This window comes from Odocoileus virginianus, chromosome 16 (assembly GCF_023699985.2).
Source record: "Odocoileus virginianus isolate 20LAN1187 ecotype Illinois chromosome 16, Ovbor_1.2, whole genome shotgun sequence".
Lineage (NCBI taxonomy): Eukaryota > Metazoa > Chordata > Mammalia > Artiodactyla > Cervidae > Odocoileus > Odocoileus virginianus.
In genome coordinates, this window is record NC_069689.1 from 60,381,406 (window position 1) to 60,401,046 (window position 19,641).

Here is a 19,641-nt window from a genome sequence, read left to right on the forward strand (position 1 = left end):
CCCTTCCCTCTTGGAGTTTATGTTCCAGTGGAGAGGCAGACAACAGAAAGGGAGACAAATTAAAAACAAGGACAGAAGAGCCTGGCAGGCTACAGTCCATGGGGTCGCAAAGAAGTCAGGCACTTAGAGACACACACAGACACACAGCTTCAGAGAGAGGTGAGTGCTTCGAGTGAATGGAACAGGATGAGGTTGTTAGGGAGGGATGAGACAGGGGCTAGGTTAAGGGGGTGACCAAAGAGGGCTTCCCTGAGGAGGTGACACCTGAGAACTAGGATCCAAGTGACAAGGACAGCCCCCAGAAGACCCAGAGCACGAAGTGTCCCAGTGCCAAGGGATGGCCAGTGCAAAAGCCCCGAAGCAGGAGGAGACTCCTGGTCACAGAACCTGCAGAAGCTGACGGCTTGGAGCTGCAGTGGGGTAGGGCGGGCAGGGCCACAAGCCAGGGCTTGCAGCGTGTTTTCTGGAGAGGGGAATGACACAGGATCTTGTTTTGTGTTGTACTAATATCAGCCTCCAAAGGGTTGGGAGTTCTGTCTCTCACAGGCTGTGTTGGGGGCCCCGAGAAATGTTTAGGGCCTTCAAGGGCTTTATCCAGGAACCAGCCCAACCTCCTGAACAGTCCATGGGGTCCCTAGTTCCGACTAGGGAAACTGAGAGGTAGAGAGAAAAAGTCACTTGCCTAGGGGGACCCACTATTTCCTTCCCCGGCTGGCATTCAACCCCAGGTCTCAGATACTGGCCCCCAGGCCCAGCCTCTCTCCGCCCCATGGGGCCACCCCATAGATGGAGGATGGGAAGGGAGCCAGAAGATGGGCCCAGTGCTCCAAGGCTTCCTGCTTCAGCCAGTGAGATCCCTGGGCTGGGCTCCAGAAAGGAAGGGCCTTGTCCAGCTGGGCCCTGTCCTGCATCACCAGGCCCAGTCCTCAGCCCTCAGCTGGCAGGGATGGGGGGGCGAGGGGGGGCAGTCAGCGCCAGGAGCTGAGCCAGCCGAGAGCAACCTGATCGAGCAGGAAACAGGCCTGCCGCCAGACAAAGCATCACCCAGCACCTGGAGCCTTTGTTCACTAGCTGCCCGTTGCAAACTTTCCCAGGCACCTGCAGCCGGGCCTCAGGAGCACCTGGGCCAGGAAGGGGCTCCCACGGGATCTGGTTTTTCTGCAAAAGGGAGTGGCCTGACTTGTGACCGGGAGGGAGGTCTTGTGACATAATAATAACAACAAACAACAATAGGTCCTCTACGTGTAAGAGGCAATTCATCTAACCCTCCCAACAAACCCAGGAGGTCTCTACTAATTATTCACGTACTACAGATTACGAAATGGAAGCACATGGAGATAAAGTGACCTGGGCCAGGTCATGCAGTATCAGGAAGAGAAAATAATATGGGCTTTTGAATCAATGAATCCCAGCCCTACTTGTGCCTGTGACCGTCGGCAAGGCATTTAAAATTTTCCAAGCTTGTCATCTTGTTCTGGTCTCAGAGGACTGCAGTGCAGATTAAATGATATGAGATATACAAAGCCTCTGGCACATGGCTCCCCATCCAGACAGGTTTTGCTCCCCACCTCCTATAGCTCTGTGACCATGCTACCATCACTGGGCCTGTTTCCTCATCAAAAAAATAGGTACAATAACATTATCGAATAGGGCTATTGAAAGCCTCATGCTCTTCTGATAGGAGTGCCTCATCTTTTGAAAGCAGGCGACAGAGGATGAGATGGTTGGATGACATCACCAACTCAAAGGACATGAGTTTGGGAGATGGTGAAGGGCAGGGAAGCCTGGCGTGCTGCAGTTTGTGGGGTGGCAAAGAGTCGCGCGCTTAGCAACTGAACAATATCTTTTCAAAAGGCCCCATTCCTGAGACCATCCTAACAAGACTCCATTTTACAAAATTGCCATCTCTGCTTTTTACCAAAACAAACAAAGAAACACAAATAGAAAAACCAATCTTAGAGCCATTCTCCTTTTTGAGACAAAAAGCCAATATTACTCACACTGCTCGGCTTGGAAGGTTTTCTCAGAAGGAAAACCAGAAGTCACAGGTTCCAGGATTGTCTCCAGTTTCACACTCTGAGACCGACGACCCACCCATAGCAGCTGTGACAAGACAGACAGCTCATGCAAAGTGCAGGGAAGATCCACTGGGGATTTCAGCCCAAAACAAAACAAGACACTAAACTCCTTTACCTGTAAATGAGCCAATATTGACCAAGATTTTGTTATCAGCAAAGGCACTATGTACATGTATGTTTCCCCAGTATCATCGAATATATTGATACGTGAGAACACGGTACCACCACTGTTGTGGATACCCATCAGGGTGGTGGCCTCAGCTCTTCCCAAAGGCCACATCTGTTTTTCTTAATCACCTTTTGGGGGATCAACTGCCCTTTTTCTAGTCCAATTCAGCCAATCACGTAAGGGCTGCCAATCAACCTACATCACTGCCCCTGGTTACAGTGACTGGTCCAAGAGAAAGGTAGGGAATAAAAAAAAACAACAACAAAAAAAACAAGTCTAGCAGAGTTTTTACCAGAATTTCAAAATTGGAGCTGGAGAGGAAAATCCTATTCTTCTTGGATTTGGTGAGCTTGAAGGATGTTAAGTCTGGACCACTGACAGCCATCTTCTGGATGGAGAAAGCCTGTTTGCAAAAGCAAGGGATAAAGATATCAAAGAGAGAAGCCATCGTGAATAGCAGGGGATCCTGATATAGTCCCAGATTGCTGTTGTCCCCTAAGAGAGTGAAAGTGAAAGTCATGTCTGACTCTTTGTGACCCCATGGACTGAAGTCCATGGAATTCTCCAGGCCAGAATGCTGGAGTAGATAGTCTTTCCGTTCTCCAGGGGATCTTCCTGACCCAGGAATCAAACCGGGGTCTCCTGCACTGCAGGCGAATTCTTTACCAACTGAGCTCTCAGGGAAGCCAGGTCATCCCGTAAGGTAGGCTCAACCCTTCCTGCCCGTCTCCTAGTATGTGTTTAAATGAGCCAATAAATTCCTTCCCATCCCTTGTGAGTGAAGAGACCTGCCTAACCCAGCCACAAAACATCGGGTGGTAATAAACACAGCAGTTGAGTAGGAGAGATGTCACAGGCAGGACCTGATGACTTGCCAAGTGAAAGTTTTAGGCAATCTGGACTGTGAAATCCGAGACAAACAAGATCACCTGATTCATTCAAATCAACAAACACTTATCAAGCCCCTCCTTACACCAGGGATAGTATTAGGCATTCAGGATGTAACAGTGAATGGGACAAATCAGGTACTTTTCCTCCGTGTGAAGTAATCAGAAGGGACTTCCTGGAGCTGGTGAGGTTTGAGGAAGTCTCCAAGAGTGGTAAAACCTGGCCAGACTGAGGGTGATGGGGAGAAAAGTGTGAATAAAAATATGGAATATGGAGACATAGGACTTCCCTGGTGGTCCAGTGGCTAAAACTCTGAGCTCCCAATGCAGGGGGCCCAGCTCCGGCCCTTGGTCAGGGAGCTAGCTCCCCCATGCCATAACTAAAAGATCCCACATGATGCAACTAAGACCTGGAGCTACCAAATAAGTATTTTTTAAAAAGAATGAAAAAAAACAAAAAAAGATATGGTAGCACAACATGGGTGTCCATGAAGGCCCACTGTCTTGTATTTCCATGGTGCCTGGCTACAGACCACACTCAGCACAGGTTGATGGCCTGGTATGAGTAAGTGAATGAATACGTGAATGAAGCAAAGTGCAAGTCACTTGGAGGAAGAGCAGCCATTCAGCTTGACTGCAGAAGAGCTACTTTTAGAGAAGGTAATGCCAGACCGTAGTGGACCTCAATGGAAACCGTGGTCTCTGCCTGGACCACAGCACACAATCCCAGTTCCGGCTGGGCTGGGCAGGGCTGGCAGGGCAGCACAGTGGATCCCACAGGCCCCTTGGGGCCCCCATCTCTGTTGTGGTTGCCACACCCACGCGCTCTCAGCGTCACCAGCCAGGCTCTGCCCAACACCCTAACCAGCACCCCAGCCACCCAAGGTCATGCCCCAGACGCCACCGCCCTCCTGGCTCCTGGGCGAAGCTGCCAACACAGCACTCCTGCCACAGTCTGTAATTTGAACAGGACCTCCTCCCAGCCTGACCGCTCCTGGCCTTCTGCACCCCAGATGTACCCGCTGTGGGAGCTGCCCAGAGAGGAGTGGTCTGTTGTCCATCAAACCCCTGCACCTGGGCTGCCGACAGGAGAGGATTGAAGTCCCTGCTAGGCTGAGCCTGGGCACCGTGGGGTCATCAGAGGCCTCTCCTTAGCCCAGAACTAGGGAGACTACGCCCCCTTGTGGCCAGTATCCACCCAGCACCTTGGTCTTCCCAGTTCAGTTCAGTTCAGTCGCCCAGTTGTGTTCAACTCTTTGCGACCCCATGAATCGCACCGCGCCAGGCCTCCCTGTCCATCACCAACTCCCGGAGCTTGCTCAATCTCTTTTCCATCGAGTCGGTGATGCCATCCAACTCTCTCATCCTCTGTCGTCCCCTTCTCCCGCCTTCAATCTTTCCCAGCATCAGGGTCTTTTCCAATGAGTCAGTTCCTTGCATCAGATGGCCAAGGTATTGGAGTTTCAACTTCAGCATCAGTCCTTCCAATGAATATTCAGGACTGATTTCCTTTAGGATGGACTGGTGGGATCTCCTTGCAGTCCAAGAGACTCTCAAGAGTCTTCTCCAAACCCACAGTTCAAAAGCATCAATTCTTCAGCACTCAGCTTTCTTTATAGTCCATCTCTCACATCCATACATGACTACTGGAGAAACCATAGCTTTGACTAGACAGACCTTTGTTAGCAAGGGAATGTCTCTGCTTTTTAATATGCTGTCTAGGTTTCTTCCAAGGAGTAAGCGTTTTTTAATTTCATGGCTGCAGTTATCGTCTGCAGTGATATCGGATCTCAAGAAAATATAGTCTGTCACTGTTTCCATTGTTTCCCCATCTATTTGCCATGAAGTGGTGGGATCGGATGCCATGATCTTAGTTTTCTGAATGCTGAGTTTTAAGTCAGTTTTTTCACTCTCCTCTTTCAGTTTCATCAAGAGCCTCTTTAGTTTCTCTTCGCTTTCTGCCATAAGGGTGGTGTCATCTGCATATCTGAGGTTTTGATATTTCTCCTAGCAATCTTGATTCTAGCTTGTGTTTCATCCAGCTTGACATTTCGCATGATGTTCTCTGCATGTAAGTTAAATAAGCAGAGTGACAATATGCAGCCTTGATATACTCCTTTCCTGATTTGGAACCAGTCTGTTGTTCCATGTACAGTTCTTTTTTTTGTTTGTTTGTTTTTCTCAGAATTTATTAGCCACTCCTACTGAAAAGGCATCATAATACTACATTAAAGATCATTGAGACTGGGACTTCTGACTTGTCAACCAATAGGACATCATCAATACAATAAAAGCTTTGGACATTAGAGAGTAGAGCCATGTATGCTAATTCCTGACCCATCCACTGGTAAGAAAGTTTCAGAGAGGTTTGTCCCACCAACATTTCTTTACATTTGGCTGTTCCCTCATTGAGGGAAGCTCTGTATGGCACTCACAGAATGGTGAAGTACAAGCTTTAACACATCAATCCTACTGAATATTCACATGTTGAGGCATCAACAGTACATTGAATTGGTCCCAAAAGATCCACCTACAAAGTCACATTAGATTTCACCTCTCACACTGAGTTACATCATGCCATCTAGTCACTCAATTGTGTCCAACTCTTTGCAACCCCATGGTCCTCCAGGGTCCACTGTCCATGGGATTCTCTAGGCAAGAATACTGGAATGGGTTGCCAGTTCCTTCTCCATCCATGTACAGTTCTAACTGTTGCTTCTTGACCTGCATACAGATTTCTCAGGAGGTAGATCAGGTGTTCTGGTATTCCTGTCTCTTGAAGAATTTTCCAGTTTGTTGTGATCCACACAATCAGGTCTTCCCAGATTATGAAAATTTGCACCGTTCATTTGGTGTGTGTGTGTGAGCTCAGTTGTGACCAACTCTTGTGACTCCATGGACTATAGCATGCCAGGTTTCTCTGTTTATAGAATTTTCTAGGCAAGAATACTGCAGTACATTGCCATTTCCTTCTCCAGGAATCTTCCCAACCAAGAGATCAAACTCATATCTCTTAAGTGGTTCTAACTAGCAGACGGGTTCTTTACCACTAGGGCCACCTGGGAATTTTTATTTTTATTTTTTGGCCCAGTCACATGGCGTTCAGAGCTTCCTTGCCCAGGGATCAAATCCACATCCCCTGCATTGGAAGTTCAGAGTTCTAACCACTAGACCACCAGGGAAGTCCAGGGGAATTTTTAAAAAAGAAATAACAATTTTGAAAAGCTGAGAACACAAATCACTTAAGTGAATATCTCAAGGAAACTCATGGTAAAGACTCTGGGGAAAAAAATAAAGCAGACTGTTGGAAAAAGCTATTTTAGAATTTCCAATGCTAAAGTAAAATTTTCTGATTGTAATTTCTTTTACATTTATCTGCTAAGGCAGGACGATGTGATGTCTGAAGATTGTTCTGAAAGAACAATGATTTCCAGTTATATGCAGTCTTCTCACGTTCCATGTTCTTATGGAACATACCTCCCACTTCTGTGATTCTTAACAGCCCTGTCAGGCCAGATGGACAGTAAAGAACTCCTCTCCCCCACATTCTTCAGCTTTGAAAACTCAGTTTTCCACCTCCATAGTGTTTGTTTGCAATGGGGGCAAACCTCTGAGCATCTTTACGAGCATTTTTGTCTGTGATACGTAATACCCTGTACTCGATGCTCATTGTTACTGCTGGTTGTGTTTGTGGGGAGGAGAATGGAGATTAAAAAACAAAACAGAACGAGAAGACAGATCTTGATCTCAGGGGCCTGTCTACCTTAGAGACAATACACACACATGACACAACTTGCAAACAGTCACAAATTAACAGCAGGGTGTAAACTAAACATACGAGTGCTGAGAGTAGTAATCAGCGTGAGTGGAAGGCTTCAGGCAGGACACTTGCTGGAAATATAGTCTGAGAGGAGTCTGGAAGAATGCCAGGCCCGCAGACTGAGGCTGTCTGGGCTTGGATAGATGTTAACGAGGCCAACATGGACTTGCATAGTGGTTCAGGGGTTAAAAATCTGCCTTCCAACACAGTGGACATGGGTTTGATCACTGGTTGGGGGACTAAGATCCAACCTGTTACAGGACAACTAAGCCTGGGTGCCCCAACCACTGAGCCTGTGGCCTATGGCCCGGCAGCAGCAACTACTGAAACCTGTGTGCCCTAGAGCCTGTGATCCGAAACAAGAGAAGCCACCACAAAGAGAAATCTATGCACTGCAATTAGAGAGTAGCCCTCACTGCCTACATCTAGAGAAAAGCCCTTGCTGCTAAGACTCAGTGCAGCAAAAAAAAAAAAAGAAGACAGTCATATGAACCAAATAGCTGAAGACATCAGGCCAAGAAAGCCTAGTGGTCTAGTGGCTAAGAAAGACTCCGTGCTCCCAATGTAGGGGGCCTGGGTTCGATCCCTACTCAAGGAACTAGATCTGCACATGCAACAACTGAGAGTTGGCCAGCTGCAACTAAAAGGTCCTGCATGCCGCAACTAAGACGGCACAGCTAAATAAATAAGTAAACAATATTAAGAAAGCCCAAGGCAGTCATCTTACCACACCCAGTTCCAACTTTTTAGGATCATCTGTACCTTTGGCTTCCACCAGTCTTCTTAGCCACTCAGGAGGCAGCCCCTGCTTGCAACGATAAGGATTGTCTATTACCCTAGGCAGTTGCCCACCCACTGCTTTGGGAACAGCTCACAGTTCATTCTCTGGGCGAGATGTTGCTGTCAGCAATGATCTCAGCATTTGGACCTATACCTGTCTGGATCTGGCTAGTCCCTGGATGACCCAGTGAGATTCTGTGATCTGGCTTCTGGACAGACCCAACTTTGCTCCTGGCCTCAGGGCAGGGGGCAGGGCGTGATTCAGGATATTTTTGGTTCTCGGTAACAGACACCCTACTCAGCCAGTTGAAACAGTGAGGACATTTATTGTGTCACTTAATAGGACATCCCACAGAAGGGTGGTCTCCAGGTAAGTGGATACAGCATCTCAGTGAGGACGTAAAGACCAAAATTCATGAGCTTCTTTGTTTACTCCTCCCCTGACATTGCAGATTGTGCCATTCTGCCCTTCATGCATGAAAACACCTGCTTGCTCACGGCCTTACCAACAGAATGTATTGTCAAACATTTGGAATTTTGCCAATCTGATAGGGGAAAAGTGGTATAACAGTGTCATTTCAATTTTAATTGCTCTTACTATGAGCGAATTGAGCATTTTTTTCATATACTTAAGGGCTACTTGTTTTTCCTTTTCTGCGACCTTTGTCTTCACCTACCTTGCTCATTTGCCATTCAGGTTGTTGACCTTGGATGCAGGTTTTTTCCATCTCTCTGCTCTGGCTTTTTCAGTGCTTGCTTCCTGCTCAGGTTGGAACCGAGAGGGCAGCAGCAGTTTCCCGACCTTGAGATGATAAGAAATCAGGAGTGTCACTTTCTGTTTGTACCTAACCCAGTTCTACTTCCCAACCCTCTCTCCCTTTTCTGTTTCTGTTTTCTTATTTGTTTTTTTTTTTTTTTTCGGCTGCAAACCATGCGGTTTGCAGGATCTTAGTTCCCTGACCAGGGCTGGAAACTGGGTCCTCTGCAGTGGAAGCTCCTAGTCCTAACCACTGGACTACCAGGGAAGTCCCATCCTGTTTTTCCTTTGGCTAAGGAGAAACTGACTTGCCCAGTTTGCTTTGCAGTGAGGAGTGGCCACGGGACACAGTCCTGCCCAATGAGATGAAGGTGGGAACATGTGAGGGACTTTTGGGGAAAGATGTGGTTAGAAAAAGCACAGGTGTCGGGCTTCCCTGCTGGTCCAGTGCTTATGAATCGCCTGCTAATGCAGGGGGACATGGGTTCGAAGACCCCACATGCCATGGAGCAACTTAGCCCATGAGCTACAACTACAGAGCCCACGCTCTAGAGCCTTCGAGCTGAAACCACTCAAGCCCGTGTGCCTACAACCTGTGCTCCTCAACAAGAGAAGCCACTGCAGCGAGGAGTCTGTTCTCTGCCAACTAGAGAGGAGGCCCGCTCTCCACAGCTAGAGGAAGCAACGAAGACCCAGCACAGCCGAAAATAAAATAAGTTAACACAGGTGTCATGGGCGTAGCCCCTTTCTTCATATCTTAATATGGACAGAATGGCTGGAGTGGCAGCCTTCTTGACACCATAAACAAAGACAAAGACGGTCACAGAGATGTTGATCTTAGTATTACTAGAACCACTAAACCAATGCCAGGAGCCACCTAATCCAGACTTTGTATACAGCTCACTGAGTATCTTCACTCCTAAACTATATTTGTTGGCGTGTAGGTGGAAGGAGGTATGTTCTGTTACCTGCTGATGAAAACATCTCTAACCAGTGCACTGTGGCTTCTTCTTAGCAGAAAAAATTTCCCAGAAGTTCACCCTTCCTCATTCCCTGGACTTTTCCTCCGGATATTGGTCACACTGGTCCCGAACCAACCACCTCAATGGGCATAGGATTTCCCTTAGGCTGATGGGGTCACTCATCACTCCTGGGCTGGGGGCAACATTCCCTGAGGCATATGGACGTGGGGAGGAGAGGTGAAAACCGGAGGCAAGAGGTTTGCAGCATTTTTAGAAATGAAGGGAGTGAGAAATGGCTGCTGGGAGGCCAGGCACGGGGTCTCCTGCAGTGAGTGAGACAGTGGGCTGTGCCTGGGGGAGCGACTTGTGTGTTGCCTCCGTGGACCCACTGCCCCGTCATCCTGCTCTAGGGCGCTGCTGGGCTCTACCTGTGTGCAGAGGTTCGCAACCTGTCCCACCTGTCCGGCAATCAGGTCTTGTAAACCATGAATGCAGTTACATGAACTACATACACCTCTCTCAGTGAGGTCGAAGAAATAGTTGTATTCCTTTAAGACAAAAATTTTCCTTGATAAATGAATAGATTATATTAGTTTATTAAGTCCATGAGGACAGGGGTGTATCTTTCCTGTTTTCTGCTATACCTCTAATCCCTAGCAATTGGTTAAAATTGTTGAACAAAACAGCGCTTTTTGAGATAGAGTTTTTTGGGGGTGGGGGGTGGGAGGTGCCAAGCGACATGCGGGATCTTAGTTTCCTAACTAGAGATCAAGCCCATGCCCCTTGCGTTGGGAGTTCGAGTCTTATTTAAAAAATATTTGTATTTATTTATTTGACTGCGCCAGGTCTTCATTGAGGCTTGAGCAGTCTTAGTTGCGGTATGTGGGATCTGGTTTCCTGACCAGGGATTGAACCTGGGTCTCCTGCATTGGCAGCACAGAGTCTTAGGCCACTGGACCAGCAGGGAAGTCACCAACATAGACATTGACATCAATCGACCCACTAATCTGGGGGCTCTGGTAATTCAGTCTGCTATCCTCTGACTGAATTATACTGGTATCTGCTCTGTACTTCAGCCTCTCCACTACCAGACAACAAAAAGAAGTCTGTTTGGAGAACTACTAACTCCAGGATATCTGCTTTTAGCATTTCAAGCCAGGGGTGCTCTGGAACTGGGGATGATGAACCCATTCTGGCACCCAGGGATCATCATTTCCTTTTCCGGGCCTTCCCAAATCACCCCTTTATTCCTGTTCAGCCCTCTGGCTCAATGTTTGAAGTCCCCATTTTCTTTCCTTTTAAAATCAAGACCGGCCTTTCCACTCTCTCCAACACTCCAGCTCATTTTCTGTTGGAATATTTCCAAGACCACAGGCACTGACTCAGCGTCCCATTTCTCGGTGGGAGGGATATAATTAGTCCAGGCCAAAGGACCTTGGGGGCTTCCCTGGTAGCTCAGCTGGTAAAGAATCTGCCTGCAATGCAGGAGACCCCAGTTCGATTCCTCGATCCCGAGATGCCTGGTGGGCTACAGTTCATGGGGTCGCAAATAGCTGGATACGACTGAGCACCTAAGCGCAGCACGCAGCACAACAGACCTTGTTTCAAGGAGCTTGAGGTTCATTCACAAACTCTCCAATCCACCTTGGGGATAGCTAAGAGCTATCCTCCCTCAGTTGCTCGCACACTTCTCCAGGTCTGAAAGGCAAAGGTCCCATTGCTGATAGGTTCCGACCTTCCAAGATTCCACTCCCAGCATCTAACGCAGGCCTGCTCTTCCTTTCATTTCTTTGGTCTAAACAAAAGTTCCTTTTCTTTGTCCTCCCTGACAATGTTCTATTACATTTGTTTATTTCCTCCATTATAAAAAATAATATAAGCTCAGGGACCAGAGATTAAGACTCCAGTGGTCCAGTGGTTAAGACCGTTCTGCGCTTCCAGCACAGAGGGCATGGGTTTGATCCCCGGTCAGGGAACTAGGATCCCACATGCTGCACAGCATGGCCCAGAAAAATAAATAAATTAATTAATTAAAAGGTAACTTAAAAAAAAAGATAATATAAGCTTATAAGCTCATTTAAGAAAATGTAGGATATCCAGCTGGGCTTCCCTGATAGCTTGGTAGGTAAAGAATCAGCATTGTAATGCAGGAGACCCAGGTTCAATTCCTGGGTCAGGAAGATCCCCTGAAGAAGGGATAGGCTACCCACTCCAGTATTCTTCACTTCCCTTGTGGCTCAGCTGGTGAAGAATCCGCCTGCAGTGCAGGAGACCTGGGTTTGATCCCTGGGTTGGGAAGATCCCCTGGAGAAGGGAAAGGCTACACACTCCAGTATCCTGGCCTAGAGAATTCCATGGACTGTAGAGTCCATGGGGTCGCGAAGAGTCAGGCACGGCCGAGCAACTTTCACTTTCAGAAAAGCCAGCTAAGTAGGAAGATGGAGTAAGGAAAACAACATACTCCCCCTTTTACCTAAAGTCAAGCACAGTCAATAACGAGCTGTTGAGGCAAGGAATATTGTCGTGGTCTGGGCACGGGTTGGAAAAGAATTTCCAGACATGAGACAGAATGTGAGGGAAATAAAGTTTATTAGAATGGGAGACGTTGTTAGAACAGTGGACCAGTTCAAGGGATAACTGATATTGAACAGGGGTCCTTAGTCCATTTTTATACCCAGGGTACAAGGAGTGGGATAAGGGTCTTGCGGGTCTTTTGGTGATTGGATGAGGCACGTATACTGGGTGGGGGAAGAGTAAGGCAAATACCTTCTCCCTGTGTGGGGTAGGAGGGGAGACAGGTTATACTGCTCAGGAGGACCCGAAATCTGTTAATAGTTACTACATGGGAAGGACAATAAGGGTCTGGTTTTTCCATTCCTGCATTCTAAGACTCCCCTTGGTTTTATCTGCTCTTTAGTCCTTGGGTTACCACAAATATGGCTTTATTTGGAAAGCCCACAAATGGAGAAGATGGCACACTAAAGTCTCAAAATAACCATCTAGTTGGGGTCTGGATGCCAGATTCTTTTACAGAACCAGAGAGAGAAGTGAGGAACCAAAATCAAAGGCAGAATAAAGATGGAGAGGCAATGAGGAAGTAAAGTAAAAAGAGCCTTCAGTCTTGCAAAACATCTCAGGAAATGGCCAGCCTTGGGGAAGGGTGTGTCAGTCTTTTCTTTCATGCAGCCAGTCACAGGTGGGCAGGGTCGGATCATCTCCCTGTGAGCTCAACAAAGGCACTTTTAGTCCAACAGTCAGGCTGACGGGCTGGGTTTTCTGAGGCAGGCCATTATGTATGATGATAATAACAACAGCCATGAAAAGCAAGTCAAAAACAGTTCCAACATGAAGTCAGAATTAGTTTTTCTCTGCATTGGGAGCACAGAGTCTTAGCCACTGTAAAATAGGAGGGAAGGGGGCCAGGCAGATTTTTTTAAAGAATGATATAGCCCAAGGACACAACATAAACCGATTGAAATCAAATGGGTCCAAGACGGCAGACTAGTCAACTGTGACCAGACCTTGATCCTCAATCAGCAAGCTAAATGACACACTCAGAGGTGCCATGATGGTTCCAAAGTTGACCATCAAAGACCAAAAAGCAGGCAGTAGTCCAACCCCTGGAAATCCCTTCCCTTTCCTCAAAATAGTTGGAATAATCCTCCCACTCATTAGCCTATGAAATTACCCAGCCCATAAAAGCTAGCCACAACCCCTTTCAAGGACACTGGATTCACCCTCTGTGATGGTGATGGCCCATGCTCTGTGGAGTGTGTTTCTCTCCGACTAAATTCACTTGTTACCTATCACTGTGTCTCTCACTGAATTCTTTCTGCTATGAGACATCAAGAACCTCAGCCTGGCCTTTCTTACTCCCCGGCCATCTTGGTGGCTGCTCTTGGTTGGAGGCATCCCACACCTAAGGCAGGAAGATGGTAGCCGCCAAGAAGATGAAAAAGTCACTGGAGTCAATCAACTCTAGGCTCAAACTGGTTATGAAAAGTGGAAAGTATGTGCTGGGGTACAAGCAGACTCTGAAAATGATCAGACAAGGCAAAGTGAAACCGGTCATCCTCACCAACAACTGCTCAGCCTTGAGGAAATCTGAAATAGAGTATTATGCCATGTTGGCCAAAACCGGTGTCCATCACTACCATGGCAATAATACTGAATTGGGCACAGATGTGAAAAGTACTACAGAGGTATGCGCATTGGCTATGATTGATCCTGATGATTCTGATATCATTAGAAGCATGCCAGAACAGACTGGTGAAAAGTGAATCATATACAGTTTTTCTTTAATAAAACTGGCAAGAAAGAGCTTGTTAAAAAAAAAAAAAAGAACCTGAGCTTGTAACCAGGTCTGTGATCTCAGTTTGAAGACTGTGGGTTTTGGCTCAGTTCAAGTTCCAAAATGGGTTTTGGCTGGGTGTGAGTCCCAGTACATGGGTTCAAGTCTCAATCTAAGGTAAACGGCTTCGACTGTACCACCAGAGAAGTCCCTTGCAGAGATTCTTACCTTAGTTTGTTCACCTCCGGAAATTTTCTATGGTGACCATATGTTGCTTTTGTAATCACAGAAATGTAACACATGTTACAGGCTGAACCATGCCCCTCAAATTCATATGCTGAAGTGCTAACCCCCAGTACCTCAGTATGTGCCTGGATTTGGAGAAAGGGCCTTTAAGTAGGTATTTAAGTGAAAAAGGAGGTCATTAGGGTGGGCCCTACTCTGATACGGACCCTACTCCACACTTCCCAAGTGGCACTAGTGGTAAAGAACCTGGCTGCCAACGCAGGAGATATAAGAGACACGGTTCGACCACTGGGTAGGGAAAATCCCCTGGAGGAGGGCATGGCAACCCACTCCAGTACTCTTGCCAGGAGAATCCCATGGACAGAGGAGTCTGAGGGCTACAGCCTATGGGATTGCAAAGAGTCACACATGACTGAAGTGACTTAGCAGGCATGCAGCACTACTCCAATGTGACCGGAGTCCTTCTAAGAAGAGGGGATTAGGACACAGATACTCATAGAAAGAGGCCCAGGGAGAAGATGTTGTTCAGTCATTCAATTGTGTCCAACTCTTTGCCACCCCATGGACTGCAGCATGCCAGGCTTCCCTGTCCTTCACCAACTCCCAGAGCTTGCTCAAACTCATGTCCATTGAGTTGGTGATACCATACAACCATTTCATCCTCTGTTGTCCCCTTCTCCGCCTGCCTTCAATATTTCCCAGCATCAGGATCTTTTCCAGTGAGTCAGTTCTTCACATCAGGTGGCCAATGTATTGGAGCTTCAGCTTTAGCATCAGTACTTTCAATGAATATTCAGGACTGATTTTCTTTAGGATTGACTGGTTGGATTTCTTTGCAGTCCAAGGGACTCTCAAGACTCTTCTCCAACATCACAGTTTGAAACTATCAATTCTTCTGCACTCAGCCTTCTTTATGGTCCAACTATCACATCTATACATGACTCCTGGAAAATGCCACTTTGACTATACTGACCTTTGTTGGCAAAGGAATGTCTCTGCTTTTTAATATGCTGTTTAGGTTTTTCATGGCTGCAATCACTGTTCACAGTGATTTTGAAGCCCGAGAAAATAAAGTCAATCTTTGTTTCCCCATCTATTTGTCGTGAAGTGATGGTATCGGATGTCATGATCTTTGTTTTTTGAATGTTGAGTTTTAAGCCAGCTTTTTCACTCTCCACTTTCATTTTCGTCAAGAGGCTCTTTAGTTTCTCTTCTCTTTCTGCCATATGAATGGTGTCATCTGCATATCCTAGGTTATTGATATTTCTCCTGGCAATCTTGATTCCAGCTTGTGCTTCACCCAACCTGGCATTTCGCATGATGTACTCTGTAAGTTAAATAAGCAGAGTGACAATATAGAGCCTTGACGTACTCCTTTCCCAGTTTTGAACCAGTCCATTGTTCCGTGTCTGGTTCTAACTGTTGTTTCTTGACCTGCATACAGGTTTCTCAGGAGGCAGGTAAGGTGGTCTGGTATTCCCATCCCCCCCCCTTTTTTTTTTTAGTAATTCCAAATATTTATTTTACTCCATTATTCAAATTCTTTTGTCTGCCTTCAGGCTGAGACTTTACAGACTGTTTTGCAGCCCTCTGTATAAAATACATCCCAAGATGGACACCTATGAAGGAAATCACAGCTACAAGAAGCCAGTTCTTTCTGATCCAACTGCTATTTTTCATCTCCTCTTTCTAGCTCAAGCTCTGACTCAGAGCTGCTTCTTTCTGAAACTTGCAAGCCTGCTACTTCCCTGGGAGGTGGTTCTTCTTAGGACTTGTAATTGCCAGAGTGTCTGGTTCAGAGAGGTTTTCCTTACTAGGAATTTGGAAAACAGGGCTGCTTTTGATCCTGTGCCACCCCAAATGTATGAACCCAATCAGAGGTACCATAACAACCAGAACTTTGTAGTCTTTCCAGAAGTTCTGAAAGCTCATAGCACTTCAGCATCAGTGTACCTGCCCGCCCGCCGCTGCCTGCAGCCCCCCGCAGCCCCCAAGGTCGCACCCTGCGCCGCCGCCACTCCCGGAGTTCTATTCCCATCTCTTGAAGAATTTTCCAAAATTTGTTGTGATCCACAGAGTCAAAGGCTTTAGAGTAGTCAACGAAGCAGAAGTAGATGTTTTTCTGGAGTTCTCTTACTTTTTCTAATATCCAGTGGGTGTTGGCAATTTGATCTCTTGTTCCCATACTGTTTCTAAATCCAGCTTGAACATCTGGAAGTTCTTGGTTCACATACTGTTGAAGTCTAGCATGGAGGATTTTGAGCATGAACTTGCTAGCATGTGAAATGAGTACAATTGTGTGGTAGTTTGAACATTCTTTGGCATTGCCCTTCTTTGGGATTGGAATGAAAACTGACCTTTTCTAGTCCTGTGGCCACTGCTAAGTTTTTCAAATTTGCTGGCATATTGAGTGCAGCACTTTCACAGCATCATCTTTTAGGATTTGAAATAGCTCAACTGGAATTCCATCACCACCACTAGCTTTGTTCCTAGTGATGCTTCCTAAGGACCACTTGACTTTACATTCCAGGATGTCTGGCTCTAGGTGAGTGATCACACCATCGTGATTATCTGGGTTGTGAAGTTCTTTTTTGTATAGTTCTTCTGTGTATTATTGCCACCTCTTCTTAATATCTTCTGCTTCTGTTAGGTCCATAACGTTTCGGTCCTTTATTGTGCCCATGTTTGCATGAAATGTTCCCTTGGTATCTCTAATTTTCTTGAAGAGATCTCTAGTCTTTCCCATTCTATTGTTTTCTTCTATTTCTTTGCATTGTTCACTTAGGAAGGCTTTCTTATCTCTGCTTGCTACTCTTTGGAACTCTGCATTCGGATGGATATAGCTTTCCTTTTCTCCTTTGCCTTTCACTTCTCTTCTTTTCTCAGCCATTTGTAAGGCCTCCTCAGTCAACCATCTTACCTTTTGCATTTCTTTATCTTGGGGATGATTTTGATCACTGCTTCCTGTACAATGTTACAAACCTCTGTTCATAGTTCTTCAGGCACTCTGTCTATCAGACCTAATGCTTTGAATCTATTTGTCACTTCCACTGTATATGCATAAGGGATTTGATTTCAGTCATACCTGAATAGCCTAGTGGTTTTCCCTACTTTCTTCAATTTAAGTCTGAATTTTGTAATAAGGAGTTCATAATCTGAGCTATCCTCAGTGATCAATGCAAAGAAATAGAGGAAAACAATAGAATGGGAAAGACTAGAGATCTCTTCAAGAAAATTAGAGATACCAAGGGAACATTTCATGCACAGATGGGTTTGATAAAGGACAGAAATGGTATGGATCTAACAGAAGCAGAAGATATTAAGAAGAGGTGGCAAGAATACACAGAAGGAATGTACAAAAAAGAACTTCACAACCCAGATAATCACGATGGTGTGATCACTCACCTAGAGCCAGACATCCTGGAATGTGAAGTCAAGTGGGCCTTAGAAAGCATCACTAGGAACAAAGCTAGTGGAGGTGATGGAATTCCAGTTGAGCTATTTCAAATCCTAAAAGATGACGCTGTGAAAGTGCTGCACTCAATATGCCAGCAAATTTGAAAAACTTAGCAGTGGCCACAGGACTGGAAAAGGTCAGTTTTCATTCCAATCCCAAAGAAAGGCAATCCCAAAGAATGCTCAAACTACCACACAACTGCACTCATCTCACAGGCTAGTAAAGTAATGCTCAAAATTCTCCAAGCCAGGCTTCAGCAATAGGTGAACCATGAACTTCCAGATGTTCAAGCTGGTTTTAGAAAAGGCAGAGGAACCAGAGATCAAATTGCCAATATCTGCTGGATCATCGAAAAAGCAAGAGAGTTCCAGAAAAACATCTATTTCTGCTTTATTGACTATGCCAAAGCCTTTGATGCTTTGGATCACAATAAACTGTGGAAAATTCTGAAAGCGATGGGAATACCAGACCACCTGACCCACCTCTTGAGAAACCTATTTGCAGGTCAGGAAGCAACAGTTAGAACTGGACATGGACCAACAGACTGGTTCCAAATAGGAAAAGGAGTATGTCAAGGCTGTATATTGTCACCCTGCTTATTTAACTTATATGCAGAGTACATCATGAGAAACGCTGGGCTGGAAGAAGCACAAGCTGGAATCAAGATTGCCGGGAGAAATATCAATAACCTCAGATATGCAGATGACACCACCCTTATGGCAGAAAGTGAAGAGGAACTAAAAAGCCTCTTGATGAAAGTGAAAGAGGAGAGTGAACAAGTTGGCTTAAAGCTCAACATTCAGAAAACTAAGATCCTGGCATCCAGTCCCATCACTTCATGGCAAATAGATGGGGAAACAGTGGAAACAGTGACAGACTTTATTTTTTTGGGCTCTAAAATCACTGCAGATAGTGATTGCAGCCATGAAATTAAAAGAAACTTACTCCTTGGAAGGAAAGTTATGCCCAACCTAGATAGCATATTAAAAAGCAGAGACATTACTTTGCCAACAAGGTCCATCTCGTCAAGGCTATGGTTTTTCCAGTGGTCATGTATGGATGTGAGAGTTGGACTGTGAAGAAAGCTGAGTGCCAAAAAATTGATCCTTTTGAACTGTGGTGTTGGAGAAGACTCTTGAGAGTCCCTTGGACTGCAAGGAGATCCAACCAGTCCATCCTAAAGGAGATCAGTCCTGGGTGTTCACTGAAGGACTGATGCTGAAGCTGAAACTCCAATACTTTGGCCACCTCATGAGAAGAGTTGACTCATTGGAAAAGACCCTGATGCTGGGAGGGATCAGGGGCAGGAGGAGAAAGGGACGACGGAGGATGAGATGGCTGGATGCTATCACCGACTCAATGGACGTGAGTTTGAGTGAACTCCGGGAGTTTGTGATGGACAGGGAGGCCTGGCGTGCTGCAATTCATGGGGTCGCAGAGTCAGACATGACTGAGTGACTGAACTGAACTGAATCTGAGCCATCGTCAGCTCCCAGTATTGTTTCTGATGACTGTACAGAACTTCTCTACTTCGGCTGCAAAGAATATAATCAATCTGATTTCGGTACTGACCATCTGGTGATGTCCATGTGTAGAGTTGTCTCTTGTGCTGTTGGAAGAGGGGGTTTGCTATGACCAGTGCATAGCACTGGAGAAGATGGCCATCTGCAAACAGAAGCCTCAGAAGGAGCCAACACCTTGATCTTGGACTTCTAAGGTTCAGAAGTGTAAGAAGATAAATTTTCGTTGTTGAACCACCCAGTCTCTGGTATTTGTTACAGTAACACTAGCAGACAAATATACCATGTCATTAAAAAGAGGGAGAAGGCAATCAATACAAGTTCTGGGTGTTTCAGATGTTCACACTGGAGGTTACTGCTAGTAATGAGAAAGGCATGGGGCTAGAAGTAATTTGTAACTTTTTTTTCCTGGCTGGAATTTGAGCCTCAACCTGTGGGGCAAGCAGAGGATCCAGCAGAGCCAAGGTGAGACATCTTTACTACAAGCTGCCACTGGCATCCACCTACACAGGCACTGTAGGCAGGTCTCTTCCTGATGAATGGGCCTGAATAGAAAGCCTGCCCCTGGGGCAGGGAAGAGAAAGGGAGGAACAAAGAGAAGGGTGGTTCTTCTGAAAAAGTCTTCAATAGAGCAGACAGTGCAAGGTCCAACCTGGTGATCACTCAGGCCCCCC

At 46.2% G+C, this 19,641-nt stretch overlaps 1 long non-coding RNA gene and 1 pseudogene across 1 annotated transcript in view; one reads left to right on the forward strand and one right to left on the reverse strand.

Annotated features, from left to right (window-relative positions):
• LOC110147678 (uncharacterized) overlaps positions 1-19,641 on the reverse strand; it is a 29,599-nt gene that overhangs the window by 2,394 nt on the left and 7,564 nt on the right. The window contains exons 2-4 of the long non-coding RNA XR_011491918.1: positions 8,412-8,536; positions 2,540-2,650; positions 2,001-2,193 (exon numbers count right to left, since the gene is read on the reverse strand). This is a non-coding gene — a long non-coding RNA (uncharacterized lncRNA). The remainder of the gene's footprint in view (positions 1-2,000; positions 2,194-2,539; positions 2,651-8,411; positions 8,537-19,641) is intronic.
• On the forward strand, positions 13,283-13,733 carry LOC110147715 (large ribosomal subunit protein eL30 pseudogene; annotated as a pseudogene).